This window comes from Poecilia latipinna, unplaced genomic scaffold, assembly GCF_001443285.1.
Source record: "Poecilia latipinna isolate Pla-1442-1.1 unplaced genomic scaffold, P_latipinna-1.0 Scaffold2741, whole genome shotgun sequence".
Classification (NCBI taxonomy): domain Eukaryota; kingdom Metazoa; phylum Chordata; class Actinopteri; order Cyprinodontiformes; family Poeciliidae; genus Poecilia; species Poecilia latipinna.
In genome coordinates, this window is record NW_015115357.1 from 4046 (window position 1) to 14145 (window position 10100).

Here is a 10100-nt window from a genome sequence, read left to right on the forward strand (position 1 = left end):
AGCTGCAGTAAACACTCAAACATTGCAACTTACTCATCAATAGCGCACACTTATAAGGAGAACACATATCTTGCAAGTCTTTCCCACGTATTAGCACAGTGGTTAGGTTACCCATCTTCCCCACCAGATATCAGCAACGTTGGCTATGGCAAGGTGTCGACGACATCACTGCCCTAACTACGATACCATAGTTAGGGCGTTACTTTTGCTTTAAGGGACAAAAGTAACACTGAACAGAAAACACATAATACAAAGAGTAATGCTCAACACCAAACTCAAACTATTTAAGGGTCTTGTGAACAACCATTACCCTCCTCCCAGTGTCAGAATCTCAATGAGTAAAAAACTGCGGAAGGTTTTCTGTTACTTTATTATTTCTACTACAACTGATGTATATTCGCATATAAAATAAGTCAATAGAGTTTAATTTGCAATTTGTATGTCTTTGTGTAATGAGGTAGATCTCAGGTGCCTGGTGAGAGAAAAAGTAGATCTTGCTCTCAAAAAGTTTGGGAACCCCTGATCTAGAGTATGAACCAAAAGCACTTAAACTTCAAACATTCCTGTTTATTTTTTTATTTTTTTGCAACACAGCAAAAGAATAAATGACGAGATATATGTACATGGAGTCGTATAAGCTGCACCTTACTCCAAAGGTTAAATGAGTCTGCTGTGACCTCATGTGCAAAGCTGATATGATAAAGAGAAATTTCATCTCAGTCAACTGACTGAAGAACTGCTTAAGTCCAGCAGTTCATAAGATAACAGGATAAAGATAGGCGTCTGCTATCAGCCCCTAAATAAATTCTCCCCCATTCCTACAGATACTGTTTCTGTAATTATCTATTGCTCATGACTGATACTCACAGGATGCATTGAAAGGTCTTATAACTACTGATGTCTGAGCTAATGAACATGAATCTCTGGTAAAAGCAGCTCTGAATATCAACAGTTTAAAATTCCAGGGTGAATAAAATTATGGTCAAAATAAGAAAGTGGGAACAAATCAGCTGAGCACAACAGAGAAAAAGAAGAAAAAGACATACATTCCTGAGAGGGTTTTTTCCACTTTTTTGCAGAATATATTAGTTGAATATATAAAGAAACCATCCCATGCTTCATATAACAGTTTTGGAGGTTTTAAAATAGTAAACTTTGTGTTTGAATTCAGCTGGTTTCCAGAGTAATTTGAGCCAGCAGGCATTGTTGTTTTGGGCAGGGGAAATAGTCAGCATATGGTCTCTGAATCGCTCTTCACACATCTATCATTGTGGATTCCACTGGCGTCCCCCGGTTGCAGAGCGAGTTTGGGGAAAACTTTGAAAGTTGTTTTCTCAAAAAGATAGATTGGATAGTGCCGATATTCAAATGACCATATCTTTTTCATTTTTTATTTCCATTGAAAAGCTCAACACTTCTGTATAGAATCTGTAAAGAACTCACAATGCCCTCGAGACTTGTTCTGACTTTTGCTGTGGCCAGTCTACTAACGCATATCAACTTAAGATTCCATATTACGCAGTGGAGGGACACAAAATATAACATAAGTATTTATCTTTGCTTATGTAAGTAAATGTTAATGATTTGTTTATTTTACTGTAATGATGACAGGTGGCTTAAAAATATTTTTTCTACACATGCCTGAATCTCCAGAGCTTTTAGTTTGTGGCGATATAATTAGAAACGGGTTTAGATTATTTTGTTAGCTTTCTATGTTTCCCTGTATGTTCAGGATGCTATGGAAAAAATGTGTCAATGCAAATTTTCCACTGATAATTTTGAGCCATGTTGCACAGAAATTCCCTGAATGGGTGTGTGACAGCTGACCGTACTGTCAGACAGACCAGAATGGTAATCATTTTGTTTGTTTATCCTTTACATTAATTTAGACATTAATTAGTGAATAGTTTAGATTTTTATTAAAAATTATTTTCATTAGTCTGACTTTTTGGTTAACTATTTGGAGTGCACACATTTAGTTAACTTTATTTGTCAGTTCTTTATATTTTTGTTAAAAGCAACAAATTAATTTATTTGTTTCGAGTTACCAGTTTCCTTTGGAGCTGCTGCTGGAGGGTCACAGAAGAGCTCCAGCTAATTGACATCCATATATGGCTGGCAAAACCTCCTCAGCAGGCCGTTCCATTTGTTTGCCAGGGGACGGGGAAATTTGGTTTTCTTTAATTTAATTTGACCATTTCTTTAATGTTTTCTTCTATTTGGTAGTTTCAGTCTGTTTTAATTTAAAGATTTGGTATTGTATTGATTAGTATTTAAGTTTTTGTATGTTTAAATTACCCCTTGTGTGTCAGTTGTGGTCTGATCAGCCACTTTTTAAGTTTCCCTTTTGTCTTGTTTGGGAGGTCAGTTTTGTGCTTGAGTTCTTTGTGTTACCACCCGAGTTGTAGTTTGTTATGTTGACCTCAGTTTTGGGCCCAATTCTTCATTGTTTATTTTTAAACTTTTTTGTAATAAATTAAGATTATTTTTGAATTCCACTCAGCGTCTCTCTGGCTGGTTAATGTGAGAACCCTCACAGGGTGAAAAGGAAGGGTCCACTGTAAACTTTATTATGATCTAATGCATAGGCAATAATGCCTTTTTAGTTGATTCTGTTTAAAAAGAGAGAGATTAAGAAAAAGGCTTTGGTTAGCAGTCCAGCCTCTTTCTGATTGATGAACCATAAACATCAGAAGGCCTGCAGAGCTTTAAATCTTGTTGTGCTTCTTTTGTTACCGTGTTTCTCTGGAGTCTCAAAACCTTAGCAATTACTTTGTAACTATTTTTAGACTGATACATGCCAGTTAGCTTTCATGTATCTTGAATTAGTTCAGATCAGAGCATGATGGTTTGATTTTTGACACAGCCCACTTCAGTTATCAGAGCTGTTCTATTTAAGTGATTCCTTGAATCTACAGGGCTGGATGTAAGAAGACCTGGCTGGGATGGCAAAAGTGAACTTCACTTCCAAAAATCAATATTTGCCTAGTATCAAAATAGGGTCAATAATCTGAAGCCTTTGGGTGAAACAACAATGAAAACAAGAAATGGGGCAAATATTTTTTATAGCACAGCGTGTCAGCATATTGCATGCGAGTCATGTTATTTTGCTATTCCACAACAAAGGTGTGTGTGTGTTAAGGACAGTGGCCTTTTCTGTTTGTTTTTTTTTTCTTTGGCAGTGGCTAATCAGACTGACTTCACCTGGAAGTGGGTGTTGCCCTGTTGTCCTGTGCCACACCCTGAGGCCTACTGTGATTGGGTCATCAATTGCCGGCTCCACCAATTGCTGTTGAGGCCTCACTTTTAAAACCAAGGACTTCCAAGGAGAAGGCCCGCTTAGTTTCTTTGTTGAGACAGCTTGCCACTTTGTTGGGTGTGTGTGGGGTTGCTGTGAACTGGTTGTATTTTGTGAGCTTTTCTATAAATTGTGATAGGTTTGATCCTGTGGGGGGGGGGGTTGTACTGCTACTAGAAAGTTGTGGTCTACTTTGGCTTTAACTTTTGACTGCTTCAACAGTTTTTACCCTGTGGGGATTTGTAACGCTACACCAGACTTGTAGCTTATTTTGTTTGTTTAATCTGGACGTAAAGTGTGATTAAGTTTTGTCTCACAGCTCTGATAGTTTGTGAATTTTGTTTATTTAGTACGTATTGGCTGCAAGTTTTACCCTTTTGATTATTGTTACTCTTTTTTTTTCTTTTCCTTCTTTTTTTGTTGGAAACCCAAACAATAAATCTCTAAATTGTTGAACCTTAACATCTAGGTTTATTTAATGTTACTTCCCTTTACCCTGGCTGAGCTGGGTCGTAACAGTGTGTGTGTGCGTGCGTGCATGTGTGTTTCTTCCCGTCTGCTCTCATAGGGTAAACCAACAGTACTCTCTCTCTTCTTCTGGTTATAAAATATTGGTATTACTAATGGCTAAGACAGTCACAAGTGAGCTGCTGGCATCAGAAAGCTCTGCAGAGTCCCAAACACGGGGCTGGTCATGTGTTCATTACTTATCTCAGGTCAAGATGAGAGACAGGCTCACTCAATCTTGTACAACTGATGCACAAAGTGACACAAAACCATGAAACATGGAGCTTGGTTAAATAAGGTTATCACATAACTATAACAGAATGAATGGAAAACAGTGGAAAAGCTGCTGAGGTCAACAAGTTCTGTTCAAGCACATGTCTTGAACTATAACCCACACATGTCACACTTATGAAACTTGTGTTTTTGAAATCTCTTCTCAGAATGATCTGCCCTCTACTTTTGCCCTGGAGACCTAAATAAATGCCACAAACATCTGAGACTGAGAAAAACAGCTTGGATGTTATTTCTTTGAACTCTCTGTCTCCCTTGGCTTGCATAACAGAACACTGGGAATATTTCTTCATTGTTGATCCTTTATTCAGTAGACCTGGCATAAATACAGGATTAGACCAAAAGCATTAATTCAAAGTTTGAGTCAGAATCAATGTCAACTTTCATGCAAAAATGTTCATATTGGTAATTACTTAGCGTGGCCATTGCAATCCTGTGCAACTCCTCTTGAAAACAATCTGACTTCTAACACAGTCTGGGCTTTCTCCCATTGACTCAGATTCTCTCTAGTTGATATTTGACCGGGCTAATCAGTGAACAGAAGGAGAAGTTGTGAATGATGACGTTGATTTTCTGCTCTGTTTTAGAATTATAGTCTAACTGTAGTTTTAGTAATGGCAGAGGAGGAAGTGAACGAAGCCATTCAGTCTGTGCTGGCCACACTTCCAAATATTGACAACATCAACACCCGCCTCACTTAGATCAGGACTTCATAGTGGAGAATGGTTGTTTACGGCGCAGGGGATTTCTGGTTAGCTTCATAGCATCGAACTGGAACATTGCATACATCACAGGAAAACATTCATTAGAGTTCATGCCTCCAAGAAGGGATGGCTTCTTTATAGCTGAGGGTCAGCATCCAGGTTCTGTGCCTGCAGGAAGTAAACCTGTATATATTATTCCATAAAGGTCTTTATAATTGAACACTGTGTCATGGAGAACTGTGACTAATTAAATTCAGTTTAAACTTTTGAGTCTGATTCTGACAGTTTTATCTTAATGGTGAACCTCAGGGTTAGCAGCCAGCAGGCCTCCTGAAGTTTTCAGTCTAACTGAGATGATTTCTGTTTCTGCTGAACCATTTCTGTGTTGGCTGGGCCCAGGGCCACCTCAGTGTTGGGATGGGCCCCTGGGCCCCAGGACGACAGCCCCTCTCACATAGTAATTTTGTCCTATGTATTTCTCAATAACAATCTTTTTGAAGAAATTTACAATTTTTAAGCAACTGAAAAAAAAATCTGAAAATATTATCCTTAACCTGTCATTCACGAGAGGACCCAAATTTGGGTCCTCTCGTGACAGGGGTGTCAAACTCCAGTCCTCAAGGGCCTCTGTCCTGCAACTTTTAGATGTGCCTCTGCTGCACCACACCTGAAAAGAATAATTAGGTCATTAGCAAGGCTCAGGAGAACCGATCTACACAGGGAGGAGGTAATGAAGCCATTTCATTCCACTGTTTTTTACCTGTGGCACATCTAAACACTGCAGGACAGCAGAGGACTGGAGTTTGACACCCCTGTCATTGTGAATGACAACCTGTGAACAACAGGTTAAATACAACTTTTATGTCAAAAGTTTTCTATTGTAGTTTTTTTTTTAGGTCTATTTTGCTTTGGGTTTACTCATTTATTTGCTGTGCAGTCCCTCCTCAGATGGCAGAGCTTTGGCCTGAGATGAAGGGTCCAACTTCTATATTAGTCAATTTGAAGAATTTGAACAGCTTTAGTTTTAGAGTGACTCTTTATCACTAAACTCCTGCTCACAAACCATTTTTCTTTAATGACAGACACTTTCCAATTTCATTCCCATCGTTTTCTAAGTCTCCTTAATCTGTAAAAGGACAATGCACATTGGTCATGCATGTCACATTTAATTTTGATCAATCAGCAGCCATAAATGAAAATATAAGATGATTGACAGAAAACATTAAAGGTTTATAAAATGGGGTTGGGGGGCTGGCCTGTAATGAGAGGTAAGTCAATGCATAGGGCAGGCTTGGTTAGGTTTTATGTTTTGGATCATTTTCCTACCAGAGGACCGAATTATGACATATTTTTAGTATTTGGTGAGACTCCAGCTGATTTTTCCTTAAATTTTCCCAGTATTTGAATCTCTGACACCCTGTGTTCTAACCAGTCAGTTTATCAGAGAAATCATCCACCTCTCTTGCTCTGTTCACCACACACCGACCATTCCTCTGTGACTGTCTGCTCTGCAGCCCACACCCTGCACAGCTTGACATGTAAAGACCAACCAGCTCAGCTGTGCCTGTGGCTGAACTGGATGACACAGACCACAGGAGACGGTGTGGGCTGTAATGTGTTGCAACCAGAGTTTAATCCATTTATGTGATGTGACTCACTCACTTGCTGGCAGGTGATTAAGAAACAACCTGCAGACTGTAAAATGCTGTGAGAGAACTCTAAAACCCATTTCTGCTGCACATGTGGATAAAAACAATTAAGAGCAGATTTACAACTTACATTGTAAATCATAGACTTGACAAAACGACATCACAACCATTTATGTGCACTGTTATTTTTAAGCTTTGACAACATTACATAAATGAAGCTGCAGAGCCAGCACAACCATAAGTTAAAGCAGCAACAACCACCGTGCAGGAGGTTCGTTTACCTGATTTCGGGTAGGTGACGATCCATATGTCGCTACTTCTCAGGGAGAAGTTAGAGATGTCCTCCATCTTCCCTCTGCAGAAGGGCGGCAGCCGCACTCCGTCAAACTCGAAGTATTTACTCTCAAACTCGATCGGTGTGCTCGGCGTGTCTGCCTCGCTTTCGGCCATTATCGCAACTCTCCGCCAGCGCAAGGTGGACAACACGCGCTCGCGTACGCGAACTGTTTCCGTAAGAAAAAGGGAGGATGAGCCGCTGTGGTGAAGATGAGGAGGATGATAAAGATGATGGTGGTGGCAGGACGGGCCTTACAGGATGCAGAGCCTGGCGCTGGATGCGGGCAGCGAGGTGACCCACGCAGCGAGAGGTGACGTAATGCGCGTCCCCGAGAACTAGCATCAGGACCACTGTCGAGGAGGAGTCAGGATGTGCGCGCGCACGGCTTCTTACGAAACGGATAAGGACACAGCTAAAGTTTGATCACCTGTAAGTCTGCACACCCCTGATGAGGCCAGCCTTTCTCCTCATAGATTTCAGATTGTGAAACATCTGATCCACAGACCTCTTCAGGAGACCCACAACATATCTGTTAGATTTGGTTCTGGACTTTGATTAGGCCATATATACCAAGCCTCTCTCTCTGGAAGTCATTTATTATTATTATTTGAATGTATCCCTGAAAACTCTGTGACACTAAAATATTATCTTTGGATTTTAACCCACTTAAGGTGTGTGGTCAAAATGGAGTGGTATTTGAAGCTGCTCCATTGTTCCATTGTTTTGTATCATAAGTACTGCTGAAGTATGTATTGAAACCACAAGTTTAATTCCATTAATGCAAAATTCTGTCTAGTTTCCGTTAGAACAACAAATTCTGTCTTCCAGTCCCACGTATTGGTCCAGAACAGGGGTCGGCAACCCGCGGCTCTAGAGCCGCATACGGCTCTTTAGCGCTGCTCTAGTGGCTCTCTGGAGTTTTTTTCAAAAATGTTTGAAAATTGAAAAAGATGGGGGTAGGAAATATATTTTTTGTTTTAATATAGTTTCTGTAGGAGGACAAACATGACACAGTCATTCTTAAAGTTTTCCAATGCTATAAAAATGTAGAATAAAAAAGTGTAGAATAAATATTAACTTTCAATATTTCCTCACTGCAGCAAACAGAAAGGGGCGGGGACGGACCACTTGTCAGTCTCATACCTTATTTGGAAATTGCAATCCGGAAGTGAAGGGGACGCTATTTCCTATGCTTCAGTTTTTATTTTCTTTTTAAATCTGTGATACATTTTCACCTTTAGGAAGGAGTTTCACTCTCAGAATGTATTTGAACTTCTTTCTTTTATTTACTTCACGGCAGCTCACAGTTTTTAGCAAATTCTGTAGCTTTCGGTGTACTTCTAAATTTGCTCCTTAGTCGCATCTTTTCGGGTTGCGACTGCCTCTGGTAGCGTGGGGGTGGTAACACAACTAATATAATTAAATTACTAAATCAGAGTACCACGTCTTTTTATTTACTATTAATTCTGGCATTACTGGTACCATAAAAGATAAATTATCTTATAAAACAACATATTTTTTTCATTTTCTTAAGGAAGTAGAGCTAATTAAATGAGATAACTGAAAGTGAGTTTCACTTGATGGCCAACCTGTTGAAACTGTGGCAAATTTTAAATTCCTTGTGTCATTCCTGGACAGTCAGCTCAACTTTGCTGAAAATAATGACTATATTTTTAAGAACCGTTCTCAAAGACTCTACCTCAAGTTGGGTAACACCCAGGTCTTCTTAAAAAAGAAGACCTGGGTGTTACCCAACTTGAGGTTGTGTGCAACCTCTAGTTAGGTAGAGGTTGTTGAGTTAAAATGTTAAAACTAAACATTTTAAATTGAGTTTTAACTCATCTCAAGTTAAAACAACATTTTAACTCAAGTTTTAACTTTTAATCTCGGCTGGTTTGGTCACATGAGCTGCAGACTAACAGACAATCTTTTAAGAATACTTTGAATGGCAGGTAAAATAGTAGGTAAATAGTGGTGAAACCAAAAACAGCTCTGTCTCAACTGTTTGCTGAAAGAACATGAAAGATGGCAAGAAATATTTTAGCAGAGGGCATCCATCCTCTTTATTCATCAGTTTGAACCTCTGAGCTCATGAAGGTGTTATTGTGTTCCTTTGGCAACTACGAACATCTATTTATTGTCATTTATTGACAGTGCAATAATTATTCTTAATCAAACTAAATAATATTTACCTATAGAATGCTAAGTGTTTTGCTCTATTCACAAATTGTTGATAATCATATCAACCAACCAATCATATCTTTATTCTAGACACAAAAAAGGTCCATAGAATACTTGGCCACAAATTAAAAAAAAAAAAAAAACTTAAAAAGAAACTGGAAACTGTCATAAGTTGTGGGGGTTGGGGGTGAGGAGAGACGCAGGTAGACCCAGGATGTTGATGAAAACAATGAATTTAATGAAAATGCTCAACAGTCCAAATTACAGGCAGCACGGCAGAGCGGAACACAGAGGCCCAGGACCGGTAGCAACTGAATTAGCGAGACTGACAAAAACGAGCAAATGCCGACACAGGACTTCACAGTACTACTGTGCCGGCAGACGAACTAACAGACATAAGACAAGGACCCGACAAGAGACAGAGACAACAGGTGGATATAAATACACACGGGGGTAATCAAGAGAACGAGACACACATGGGAACAATCAAGGGCTAACAGGACAACACAGAGACTCAGGGGAACAGGACTAAACACAGAAAATCTCAAAATAACTATACAGAAAAACACGGATCATGACAGAAAACGTACATAGCCGCACCGGGCTATAAGCTGCATGGTTCAAAGCGTGGGGGAAAAGTAGTGGCTAATAGTCCGAAAAATACGGTCATGTGGAAAGATATTTCCAGGGAAGTCTTGCTATATTAGCTAATTAGCGTACTAATTTAATTTTATATACTTTACCTTTTCAAAAGGCTACTGCGTTATTTTTATAACTGCAGGTTGCGTTTTATTGCACTCTGTGTGTTGCCCAGATAAGGGGCACGTTAAGCACGTTCCGTTTTGTTTTTTTTTTTTTTTTTTTCGATCGCACGCTTAACGGTGATTATTTACAAAGAGCGATCGTTATGTTAAATGCATTTGGGAGCAGACTTTCCGAGTTCCAAAAGAAAAAAAAAAGACCCTTTCCCTGTCGATCTTCGTAATAAAAATGTACATTGTACAACAGAGTCACGTGGTGCGTCATTCCATCCAGGATATGGAGAGCCATTTCAGCCAAAATTAAATAAATAAATAAATGGGTAAAATAAATAAAAAATGAGTAAAATAAATAAAAAATGAGTAAAATAAATA

At 39.2% G+C, this 10100-nt stretch overlaps 1 long non-coding RNA gene across 1 annotated transcript; it reads right to left on the reverse strand.

Moving 5' to 3' along the window:
* Positions 1-2459: 2459 nt before the first annotated feature.
* LOC106938979 (uncharacterized) lies at positions 2460-7300 on the reverse strand. The gene is made up of 2 exons (XR_001422734.1): positions 6731-7300; positions 2460-4968 (listed from the first exon to the last, which is right to left on the reverse strand). It is a non-coding gene; the product is annotated as an uncharacterized LOC106938979 (long non-coding RNA).
* Positions 7301-10100: the final 2800 nt, after the last annotated feature.